Raw genomic sequence first — 7437 nt, 5'->3', positions numbered from 1 at the left:
TGATGATGGATCTTCCTTCATCTTTTGGAAAAGCATTTGCTTTGTGAAATTCAACGCCGGCGAAGCAGATTTCCACCGGAGATTCGATCTTCTTTCTCGCTCATTTCTTTGTCACTCTTCTTTCGCTGGAATCATGAAATCAAAACTTGGAAATTGAAACTTCAATTCCCAGATTTGAGTACTTTGCATTTTACTCATTTGTTTTGTTTGTTGTTGTTTTGCTCGTTTTCTTCGATTTATTTTTGCTAGTTGTTCGAAGTGAAGACTTATGAAGTGGAGGAGAGAGAATCAACCACCATTGTTGAGGTGTTTGTTAATGGCATATTATAATTGTTGTGGGAGGAGAAGAGATAAAGTAGTTTGTTCATGGTGGTGGTGGTTTAGAGCAGTGCTCATTTACATAATTTGTGCTCATTCAAGTTTGCTCATTTTATAAATGAGTATAAATGTTTACTTATTTGCTCATTTTGCTCATTTTGCTCAATTGCTCGTTTGCTCATTTTGCTCATTTGGAGAAAATAGTCTTGGGTGTACCATGAGCATGGTACACCCAGGTGTACTATAAATATCGCAGAATCATAACCACAATGTTGATAGTTAATTAAATCAGAGCATACCATGTATGATGCATCTTAGGTTCTCTCAACCCTCTTCCAAATAATGTTTATATCATATATAATTACACATTTTATAAAAAAACTATCTATATATATGACTAGGAAAGATTGAGATTAATATTTTATTTTGTGGGGAATAGCGAGAAGTTCATTAATTCAAAGACAAAGTATCCATCAATATATAAGGGGCAACTACTTCAGGGAAGTGATTCTCCCACACTTATTCAATACCAAATGGAACTATTCGCTAAATGATACGCAACACAATTACCATCTCTATGATCATGAAATCAAACCAAATAAATGAAATTAGAATAAAGCGACAAAATATCTTCTAAAACAATAATCAAACCAGCAACAAAAGCAATTCCTTTTGAGAGGTGGTTTATAAGGCCTTAACAATCAGAATCCTAAAGATCGAGATTAACATAGCTACCTACTTACCTCAAATCTTCCTCTCTATTTTTCCATATTCGATGCAATAACAATTAATGCAAACAATAAATCACAATTTGAAGCTCATATCTTTAATCAAAATATTGCATTTTATATGTAACAACTCCAAATATAGTAGCACCAATTTATGCCGTTCTATAATTTGTTGAAACTATTATAGCACCCAAAAAAACTCGCTTAGTTGCTTAGACGACATATATTGATATATATGACATAATAGTTGAGGACCAACCTAATAAAGAAGGCTCATATCATTTTCTTGATTAATGGTCATATTAATCTTTATTTCTCTTGTCCATCTCAATCTCCTCATTTCCTTCTTGGGCTATTTTCTTTGGAATACAAACCAAACATGTTTGTATGATAGGCTTCTTGTTTTGGGCCAAAGCCTAGTTGTCTGGGCCCAGATTATGTCAATTTACCACTCATTTGTAGATATCTAAGTGGACTTCTACTCATATATCACTTCAGAATAGAGACAAATCTTGTCCTGTTTCTACTGGCTTTAAGTGGATATATTATTCGAGAATCAATGTTTAAACGGCAAAGACAGGACTTTTCTGTGATTCATTTTTCAGTAAGCTTGACGATGGCAATATGGCGGGTCTAGGTCCGGGTCCAGGTTACGACATGACAAGTGTTTACGTACTCATATTCTATCGATTTTTATTAGTTTATTCGTTTTGACTTTTAACACTACTTATATACATGACTTAAACTATTTATTGTAATTTATACTTAAGGAAAAATATAATCATGTGAGATATTTTATATTCGTCTTAATATGTAGTTTTCACTTATTGCTGATTAGAAATATTAAGGTTTAAATTAGTGTCTCGACAAATGTGTGTTATATAAATAGATAAATTAATAATAATAGGAGGGAGTATCTTGTATATTTTCTAACATTTTAAATTTGAAGAGGGTGTATTTTCTAACATGATAGTTCAATAATTTTGCTAAGAATTAATCATATATTGAATATCCATCTATTGTTTTAAATTCTTTAATTAAATTATTCCTCTCACATGCTATATCAGAGAAGCTTGAATTTTGAATCTACTGACTTTTTCTTTCTAGATTAAGATTTTGATATTATTGTTTCAAATTTTCAAATTTAAATGCACAATGATATGCATTAAATATTACTCTAGTGTGTGAATTAAAAAAAAAATACCCAAATGTGTAAATTAAAAAGAAACATAAAAAATATATTAAATTGAATTAGCTCTCAAATATAATTCATTGTAAGTAGTTTGGCAAAAAAAAAAATCCCCATCTTCATCGTATATCACACTGCAAAGAACTTGTGCAAGGAAGTTCGACTATTCTACTACATTCTACACAAAACGGCAAAATGCTAGTCATTTCAAACAAAATTTCCCAAACATTGGACAAAAGAATGAAAATGAACACACACGAATTTTTTTTTCTTAACATAGAATTGTCAAAAAGTTACAATAGACATGTAATTTCATTTTTTTTATTCTCACTGGAACTTCTATATGTACAAAAATTCCACACTTTAAAGCAGCACTATCTCAAATATACAAGAAAATATAAACTTACTTAACATTTTGTACATCATCATAACTTGTATAAGTGAAGACATTATTAAATCAAAACAAACTAACACAATAACAAAAGCGCAAGGGTAACTCATGAACTCGTAGCTATTTTTGGATGACGAGTTTATCTTAGATAGCGAGCCTATCCCGGGCCCATGTATACCACACTGAATTCTAACATCAAAAACTCAACAAAATCATTACCACTAAGCAAATTAATTAAGAGACAACCACCTGTTTATTATTGGAGCTAATTATCTCGTTCTTTTCACATACAACAGATTTATCAGGCAAAAGATTTCCCTCAGAATCATACTCAATCTTGCCAGAAAAATCAAATGGTTTACATTTCTCCCCTTTTATAATAGTCTTCTTCCAAACAGCACCTTCCTCTACAAAACCATCATCATTAACAGCAAAATAATCATGATTCTTATTATGATTATTATCATAATAATCATGTTCATCGTCTTCTTCATGTTGAACTTGTTTTCGCCACGAAACCATCTTCAAAAGAGCCTTACTACTAATACTATTAGCTTTAGATAAGCTTTCAAGCAAATTTTTCCTACTAATAGTAAGTTTTTTCCTAGTTAAAACCACCTCTTTTTGCCTCCCGTGTGATGCACATAAAAATGTCACAAGGGAAAATATGCTCAAAGTTGATAATACCGCGAAAATTATGTTAATAGAGGGGATTATATGAATTGATGAGGTTGATAAGATTGGAAAAGGCCTTGCCATGGCTAAAATTTATGTGAACTTTTTTTTGAAAGAAAGTTTAGAATTTTATAAGGTTTAGATTGGTAGGTGTTATATGAGTGTATATATAAGCTAAGGGTGGAAAAAGGAGAGGTGAAAGGTATGGAATTGGACTAACAGTAGCGTACGAATAGGGAGGGTTAATACTAGTTGTGTTTGAAATTTGACTGAGTTGTAGTCTACAAACTAGAAACTCGTTTCATTCTTACTCTTTTTCAAGACCATAACGTAAATTACTGCATGTGTTTCGAAAATTTTCCTTTATTATTCACCATGATAATGTCACATGCATTGTTTGTTGCTATAATTTAGATGTATGTTTTCTAGTACAAGATCATAACTATTGGTGAAGCGCAATTCAACTCAACTCATCTACCGTCTACATAGGTGTAGGTGTACCAACTGGGGTTTGTGTGAGTGGTTAAGAGTCTCTTGCTCCTTAATCATGGTCTCAGGTTCGAGTCTTGGGTATGGAAAAAATCCAAGCCGGAAGGGATGTTGTCCTTTGAGCTACCCATGTAAACTCTCGCAGGAGATTAGTCCACTCACCAAAGGGAAAAACTCCTTGTAGAAGACAGAAAGAAAAAAAAACATAGGTGTAGGGGTACGTGTTATTGGTGTATGGTATATCAAATGCTAATTTTTGCCTATTTGGAGTTGTAAGCCGAAAATGTCATTAAGGATTTGATATCTTCACATAAACTAAACTTATTAAACCTGATTGAAATTAATTCGTCTAGATTTTACCTTATATTAACATCTTATTACACATGGTTAGACTCGAATTATTTTTCAAGGTGAATAGAACATACCTTAAGTGTATCATGCATACTTATAATCTATTTGTAATAACTAATATTTTTTCTCTAAGACCTAATATGTATTACTCCATTTTTTAATACTTATCCGAGTTTGATTTACACGTTTGCAAATGTATAATTTTTACAATTAAATTCTTTAGCTATATATAAGCGCAAGTATATAAATAAATATCAATATTATGTTGTACATATATATTGAAACAGATAATGTAATAACATTTTACAAATTAATATTTACTTTTATGAAATTATATAATGGGAAAAGATATATGCAATCTTAAGGGTTGCATATAAGAAGTTAAAAATGGAGATAAGTTACATTAATTGATTATTTATTTCATCGATTGATGCATAATTTTTCTATAAATTTACAATTTCTTTCTATTTTAAGTAGTATATTTGCATATAGCATAATCCTTATATAATTAAAGAAAAATTATGTCAACAATGAAAAAGTTAAATTGACTTCGCTATTAAAAAATGGATGGAGTATAATTGTTGATGACTTAATTGTCTAAGCCTTTCGATTAATGGCCATAAAATTGCATATGGAGTCACTTTCGAGATTGGAGGTGGTTTCTTTTTGACGTTGACCCAGTTGACTTAACGGTGGACCTGAGAAAGATTAATAAGTGAAGTCTTTGTTTGGTAGTTATCTAGTGGTCCGGGTTTTAGTCGACCTTATTGTGTTACCTCAATCAAACTACTTCCCTCGTTTCATAAGTTTTACATTAGTTGCTACACTTTTTTTTTGGACATTAAACTTTCTCTATCTCTCTCCTTTCATATAGGTCCCTTTTCTTTTTACTCTCTACCTCTCTCTTCTCCAAAAATTGCCTAGGAGTCTGTGAATTGAGAAGTATAGCGAGTAAAATGAAACGGATGAAGTATAACATATCTCTATTATATAAGTCAAGGGGAGCTATAATGTCCATATAAAAAGTCTTTTTGTCCTTAGCTAAATATATAATTTCATATTCAGATTCTCTACAATTATATCCTTTCCTAATATAAAGATGGGGTCATGGTGTGTATTGGCGTCTCCTTAAAATTCCAATAATAAACTAAATAAACATTAACTAAGTAACTTGACAAAATGAAAAAAATGATTACTCGATTAGAAGACTTTTACAAATTTATTTGACTATAAGACTTTACATCTAAATGTTTTTCAACAATTTCTAAACACTTTATAGAGTACATTAGGTTGTACTATAACATTTATAAATTACACTTTCAAAATTATATTTAGATGAAATTTAAAAATATACCAAAGCAATCGATGGCGTGCATTGAATACTAGTATCTTATATTTGGATGTATTGTGGGCAAAATATATTAAGGTTATTGTTAAAATATGTACTTACTATGTTTCAATTTAGTTGATACTTTTAAAATCATGGACTTTTAGATAATTTTTGAAGAGGAGAGAGATAGAGAAAGAAAATAAAAGGGTTCTATGTGATAGGAGAGAGATAGAGAGAAATTATTACCCAAAATAAAAGTATCACAACTAAATTGAAACTTTCTAAAATAGAAAGTGTCACAACTAAATTGAAACGAATGAAGTAATTAAAGGCTAAATAATTAAAGAAGTACAACACAAAGATTTAATTAGTTAAACTTAGCATTAGATAATTCAAGACATATTTTAACCGTTATTATTTGCTCGTCATTCATTTGAAATCCCGTAAACAAACAAAATATATACTCAAAAGGGAGAGTTAGCAAAAAAATAAACTTAGTTGTACCATGCACAATAATGAGTGTTTGATGAATATACGCAAATAGTTAAACAAAAATCATTTTAATTTTTTTTTTTTTTTTTGATTAGGAAATTAAGTCAGCCCAAGGGCTAACCTCTACCAAGGCTACTAGCCTTGTAGGAACTACCAGCACATTGGCTGGTAAAGCATGCTAAGGAAATACCCCAACATAATGCTGGGGGTAAGGATCGAACCCCTGACCTCAAGGATCAGAGGGGAGTGCTCTACCACATGAGCTAGCTCCTCATCCTTACAAAAATCTTTTTAATGGCTACGAGTGACTTTGAGTGAAGGACTGAGGCTACTTTAACGAAAATGTTGCTACTCTTAAAAAATTAGAAATGCTAACTCTATACAACAATTGATTGAGGAGAAAAAAAATTCTACTGCATATTAAGTGATTATTTGGTTTATATAAAAAATTGATGTAAAGTTATTAGTATTTGGTTGAAGAAAATATAGGAAGTTACACTTCCTACAACTAAAATGAAGAAATATGTTTATTTAGGTCTATCAATCTATTTGATTAATCAAATGACTACCAAATTTACATATCTTCTTAAATTGCGCTTACATCAGATAAAGTTACTTGTTAGACTTAGGGGTGCTTATCGAGCGAGCCGAGCCCGAATAGCACTGGGCTCGGCTCGAGCTCGTTTAAAATTTTCCAGGCTCGGCTCGGCTCGTGAGCTCGCCGAGCTTGGGAGAGCCGAGCTCGAGCTCGGCTCGTGATGGAATTTTGGGGCTCGAGCTCGGCTCGCGAGCTCGTTTAGGCTCGGCTTGCGAGCCCGTTTAGGCTCGCCTCGCGAGCTCGTTTAGGCTCGCCTCGCAAGCTCGCTTAGGGCTCGGCTTGGCTCGAAGTAGGTGAGCTTGTTCACTCACCCATCATATAGTTTTATAACTTGATTTCCCTCTTAGCATTGCTAAGATTTCAATGTGGGACTTCATGGTTTGTTAAAGAAAAACAAACTCATTATCCCCATTTCAATGTGGAACTTTATGTTTTGTTTAAGATAAACAAACTCATTCTACATATGCTTAGCTTATATAACTTGGAATCCCTCTTAGCATTGCTAAAATTTCAATGTGGGACTCCATGTTTTGTGAAGAAAAAAAACTCATTATACCCTTATTTTGTTTACATATGCTTTTATAACTTGGAATCCCTCCTAGCATTGTCAAAATTTCAATGTGGGACTCCATGTTTTGCTAAAGAAAAAATTATCAAATATTTTAAGTATTAAATAATCAACTATTTAAAATTATACTTCATTCCCTCTATGAAGAAAATACATTATAGTTTTTGTTTTCCAACCAAGGAGATACAAAATTAAACTTTAAGTTGAAGTAAGGAATAGTAGCTATTTATAAAGAAAATAAGGTTGATCCTTGTTTTCTTAACCAATGTGGGACTTTAGTGCCTAGTGGAGTAGAGGTGAAGTTGGAT

Source organism: Beta vulgaris, chromosome 2, assembly GCF_026745355.1.
Source record: "Beta vulgaris subsp. vulgaris cultivar EL10 chromosome 2, EL10.2, whole genome shotgun sequence".
Taxonomy (NCBI): Eukaryota; Viridiplantae; Streptophyta; class Magnoliopsida; order Caryophyllales; family Amaranthaceae; genus Beta; species Beta vulgaris.
The sequence above is the reverse complement of the archived record's forward strand: the minus strand, read 5'-3'. Positions refer to the sequence as shown.